This window comes from Octopus bimaculoides, chromosome 18, assembly GCF_046866305.1.
Source record: "Octopus bimaculoides isolate indiv1 chromosome 18, ASM4686630v1, whole genome shotgun sequence".
In the NCBI taxonomy this organism is placed as follows: Eukaryota; Metazoa; Mollusca; class Cephalopoda; order Octopoda; family Octopodidae; genus Octopus; species Octopus bimaculoides.
In genome coordinates, this window is record NC_142945.1 from 26,981,555 (window position 1) to 26,987,554 (window position 6,000).

Genomic DNA, 6,000 nt, shown 5'->3' on the forward strand with positions numbered 1-6,000 from the left:
CTCGCACTCTCTCTCTCTCTCTCTCACATCCATTTTATCTGACGTTTGATATTGTATGCGTGTGTGTGTGTGTATCTGTGTGTGCACGCGCGCGGTGTTCCACAATCGCCATTGTTTTCAATCACTCTTATGAAGATATTCACATAACTCATTTTATTCATTTAATTACCATTTTAATTTTCAAAAAAGTTCCTGAAGATGTCAATGATCAGTATTCTACAGTGAAGCAAAGACGAGTACAGGTAGCCAGAGTCGCTGTTGACTTCTGCAACTCTCTTAACTTTATCAAGTGTGTTTGCAAAATATATAAACAAAGGTTTAGATGCTGCAACAGACGCTCTTATGTAGAATGGCAGTCAGCAGATAAATAAAAATGACGAGGATACACAGTATGACAGAGGAAGATACATAAGTACAAACGAGACTCTTTGGCGCATCTTCAATTTTCCCATTCATGAGAAGCACCCAGCCATCATTCATCTGAGTGTCCATCTAGAGAATGGCCACAGGGTTGTCTTTACAAAACAAACAGTCTTGCAACAAGCACTTTCTCCAAAAGAAACTACTCTTACTGCCTTTTTTAAGTTGAGTCATGTAGATGAAGATGCAAGAGAACTCATTTACCCACAATTTCCCATGTATTACACCTGGAAAAACAATAAATCGCACAAAAGGAATCGTGAGGTTGACGCTCTTGTAAGAGTCTACAGTGTCCACCCAAGCCAAGCAGAATTCTACTGCTTGCAGCTCCTTCTACATGAAATACATGGTCCAAAATAATCCTAAGATTCGAGGAGGATAAATGGTCATGTATGTGAAACTTAGAGATAAGCATGCTATCAACAATGCTTGTTAGAAAATGATGAGCATTGAGACTTTGCATTGACTGAAACATCAGTATCAGATTCTCCAAGCAAACTCCGTAAACGTTTTGCAATTATACGGAACATATGTCAACTTAGTAGTCCCCTACAGTTTTGGATTAAACATCGTGATGACATGGCTGAGGACATAAAGTATACATTTAAACGGGAAAACCCAGATATCAATATTCAGTTCTCTGAAACAATCTTTAACCAAACACTGATTGAAATTGAGGATCAAGTTTTGACCATGGGAGGCAAAAAGTTGCAAGAGTCTGGCTCTGTATTGCCAAAAGCAAGCTGTCAAATTAATGATTTAACTACAAGAGACATAGCAAGAGAGACAAATCATGACATCACAGAGTTGGCTGCATTTGTGAATGAACATGAACCTAAACTTCTTCCAGAAGTTGTTTGTGCATGTGATAAAATTATTTCGTCAGTCAGACAAAAAAACGGAGGAATTTTCTTTCTTGATACTCCTGGTGGCACAGGTAAAACATTTGTAACATTGCTTCTTTCCAAGGTAAGGCAACAAAAAAGAATTGCAGTTGCTGTAGCATCGTCTGACATTGCTGCCACCATTTTCCAAGGAGGACGAACAGCTCGTTCTGCTTTTAAATTACAGCTAAGCCTGGTCACAAATGACAGTCCAATTTGTAACATAAGCAAAAGTTCAGGTTCAGCAGAAGTGTTGCGCCAATGCTACTTGATCATTTGGGATGAACGCACCACGTCACGTAGAGGCGCAATGGAAGCTCTTGATAAGACCTTATAGGACATAAGAGGCAACAATAAATTTATGGGAGGAGTTACATTAGTTTTATCAAGAGACTTCACACAGACATTACCAGTCATTCTGAGACAAACAAGATCTGATGCATGCATTAAGTTTTCACACCCATGGAATAAAGTACAGAAATTCTCCCTTAACAATAATGTGCAAGCTTTATTACATGGGGACCAATGTACAGAACAGATTTCAACCTGGCTTCTCTAATTGGGAAATGGGAAAGTACCATTTGATGGGAATGGTGATATCAGTTAGGCTCATATTGCTATTATGGTGAACTCACCAGCTGAATTGAAGAACAAGGTATTTCCAGACTTAAGTAATAATTACAATAAATGGTTGTGTGAAAGGGCAATTCTTGCTCCAAAAATGAGACAGTAGCAAGGATTAACAATGAAATAACGAATAAGATTCCAAAAGTCGTTGAGGAGTACAAATCAGTTGATTCAGTCAAGCTCCTTAATTCTCTTGAGTCACCTGGAACTCTTCCACATAAACTTTTTCTGAAGGTAGGAGTCCTAATAATGCTCCTAAGAGATTTAGATCTTCCTAAATTATGCAATGAAATAAGATTGATTGTGAAGACATTTTCACCTAATGTGATAGAAGCTACCATCACCACTGGATGTGCTTCTGGGGAAGAGGTTTTCATTCCAAGAATTCCAATCAAACCAACAGACGTGCCATTTGAGTTCAAGCAAACACAATTCGCAGTGCGACTTTGCTTCGCAATGTCTATTAATAAAGCGCAAGGTCAGACTTTGAAGTCTTCTCGCTTGCATTTAATTGAGCCTTGCTTTTCTCATGCTCAATTTTATGTTGGTTGCTCCAGGGTTGGTAGTTTGCAGGACTTATTTGTCTACGCTCCAAGCCAAAAGACAAAAAAATGTTATTTACCCAGAAGCTCTTACGTAATTTCCTTCAACATAAGTGATAGAATTTATCTCCCTTCATAAAAGCGGTAAATTTTGTATTTCGTTTATTTAAATTTATTTAAATTTTTTTCTTTTGTTTTATGAATTCAGACTTGATTTCCCATTAAAAGAATAAATTGAATTTGGAACAACAATTTTCTATACAACATATTAATATATTTGGCTTTTTTTTCCAATATATAAGGAACGATTTTATTCCCGGGCAACGCCGGGTGCCTCTGCTAGTTATAATTATAAATCAAATGCCTACTGACGGATAGTCGAAATACAACTGTTCAGAGAGAATAATATTGCAGATTTATTGGTTCCTGGTCCAATCCTTGTTTTCTGCGTGTCGATCAAGCATTGATGTGTATAATTTCAATTATTACTTATCGAGAGGTCTGCAATTTGAGTTAGGGAGGAAGATAGAAAGGGCAATTTAGGTAGGTAGGTAGGTAGGTAGGTAGGTAGGTAGGTAGGTAGGTATAACGCTGCATGGTCATCATTATTATAAGGTTTAATATATAAATAACTATTTCATAGAAAATCAGTATTTGAATCATAAATTCTCACAAAGATAAAACATTTTAAAACAGACAAATCTCATTACTTAAATATTACGTCTATCACCACAAATGTTCACATAGATAAATTTTTTTTAAAATGTGCCATTGCGTAATCATTTCGTCATTGATTATAATATGAAGATTTATTCTATCATAACCAACTATTACTGAATATTCAATATAAAGTTCAATCTATAAAATTTTTAGTGATACAACAAATTAAACTGACTGGTCAAAAAGCTAATAAAATTAACTATGCATTATCATAAAAAAACAGTTAAATTGAAACCATTCCAAATATTATGTTTGAAGAAGGAGATTAGTTTATGTAATAGCACTCCATACAGTAATAAATGAAATGTCTGACAACAACAAAATATGTAATAAAATGAACAAGATGTTCATGGTCGGAACGCTTTTCACTATTCGAACAACACAATAACTTTCGTTATCACTTTTACTGTACCTCACTAACCCACCTCAGCTCCTGATACATCAAGAAACACTTCAGTCACTCGACTTGTTAGAAACAGCAACCAATTTTTTTTCAAGTTACATTATATCATCGTTAAAAAAAAAGCACGAAAGGTGAATTGAATGATGTAGTCACGGATCATGAAAAAAGACGGGTGGCCACGGCTTGAACACTTTTGATCACAGAACTGCTGGCCTGTATCGAGCAATAACAAAGACAACAAAAAGCAATTACCGCAGCTATTGCTACTACTACAAGTAGTAGTAGTAGTAGTAGTAGTAGTAGTAGTAGTAGTAGTAGTAGTAGTAGTAGTTCCTGAACAGATCACAACCAAATCCTTCCTCATATACTGATATCTAAAAGAACTCTTTCTTTTGTTCGTATACTTCAGTGGTTTTCAACCATTTTTCTTTTTTCTTTTTTTTGTCTATGGACCCCTTGGATTACTAGTCTACTCTTGTGAACCCCCAAAGCCATTCGATGTGTAAAACCTAATTTTATAGACGGTTCTTTAAAAATTTCAATCTTGTTTTTCACACTATAGCTTGTGTAAGTTGAACTACGTAAAACGTTAGAGAAAGAAACCGAGCTGTTTTCTGTATTGAATATATCCAAAGCAATATTTTTCATGGAGCCTTAAAATACTACTGTGGATCCCTAATTTACTATTTTACTTGCTTTGAGCCCCAAAATCCTTACATTAACTACCAGGGGTCATATGGACCCCGTTTCAGAACTGCTGGTATAGTTCCTTCTATCATCAGCTAGCAGACGTTCAAAGATAACATAAACTACATTAACCTTAGCAGTCGTGAAAGCATTGTGAGAACAACGGACACTACCTCTTCTTATTAAACAGACAGACAGACAGACAGACAAACAGACAGACAGACAGGCAGGTAGATAGATAGAGAGAGAGAGAGAGAGAGAGAGACAGACAGACAGACAGACAGACAGACAGAGAGAGACAGAGAGACATGAACGAGGGAAGGAGAGATAGATAAATGAATAGTGGGATAGTGAACAGATAGATCGGCAGACAGACAGAGAGAGATTAATGTACCTACACAAATCCATATTTGCTAGACATAAATAATTAGAATTGGTGATCTATCTAATGAATAAACATTCAACCTATCCTGTTGATTATCATTACATTATTATCCATTTCAGATATTAGTCCCCTGCCTGCGACAGTGCAAATGTCACACGAACATTCGAGACGACCTCAAAATGACAGACAAGGAATTTATTCACTGACTCACTTCAATCACAGTTGTATCAGTTTCATATGTCTACCGCCTATCTTCTCTATTACAACTCCAGACAACAATTAACATCATTGTAATCACTCGAGCTGTTAGGCATAGTAACCAAATCTCTCTCGCACGTCTCATTATGTCGTCCTCTAAGAAAAAACCCGAAGGATACTTTGAATAACGTAGTCACGGATAATAAAAAAGACTGAATGGTCACAGCTTGACCGCATTTCATCACAGGACCACCTCATTAGAGCTGACCAGGGTTAAACAATAACAAGGACAAAAGCAACTACTACATCTACTACTACTATTACTTCTACAGCTACTACGACTACATCTACTACTACTATGACTACTATAATTACAGTGATTACTCTTCCATTGAATTAGCAATGTACCTTTTTCACCAAAAACCTACAAGATGAACCTGTTTTTCCCACATTTGTTAGCTCGGAACGCCGAGAGACACTCTTTATGGCTGCTCGATCTGCGTGAAATAGCCTTCAAATCTGCTTCTGTTTACGGTCTTAAAAAATAGTCGATATATTGTATGTTTAAATCCTAGATATACGATGTCTAATAAAGAACGGTTGAAGCGCTTGTGATGATAGTAAGAATTTACGATAAGAAATATATCTCTTGCCACCATCTCGGTTGTGTCTCACTGCAACAGTTTGTGTGCTACTGTTTTACAAAATCATATCAAGTAGAACACAAATTACAGCAAATAAACTAACACTAATAATATATACTGCAACTCCGTTGGTTACGGCGACGTGGGCTCCGGTTGATCCGATCAATAAAACAGCCTGTTCGTGAAATTAACATGCAACTGGCTGAGTACTCCCCAGACACGCGTAACCTTAACGTAGTTCTCATGGAAATTCAGTATGACACAGAATGTGACAAGGCTGACCCTTTGAATTGCAGGTACTGCTGATTTTTATCAGCTGAGTGGACGAGAGCAACGAAATACAGGTAAGCATTTCGCCCGGCGTGCTAACGATTCTGATAGCTCGCTGCCTTCACATAATGCTATAAATAATAGCATCTAAATATTGGACTGAGAAAGCCTTTGGGATAGAAAAAGTTGAAATCGTTCTGCTGTTGGACCAAAGCAATCT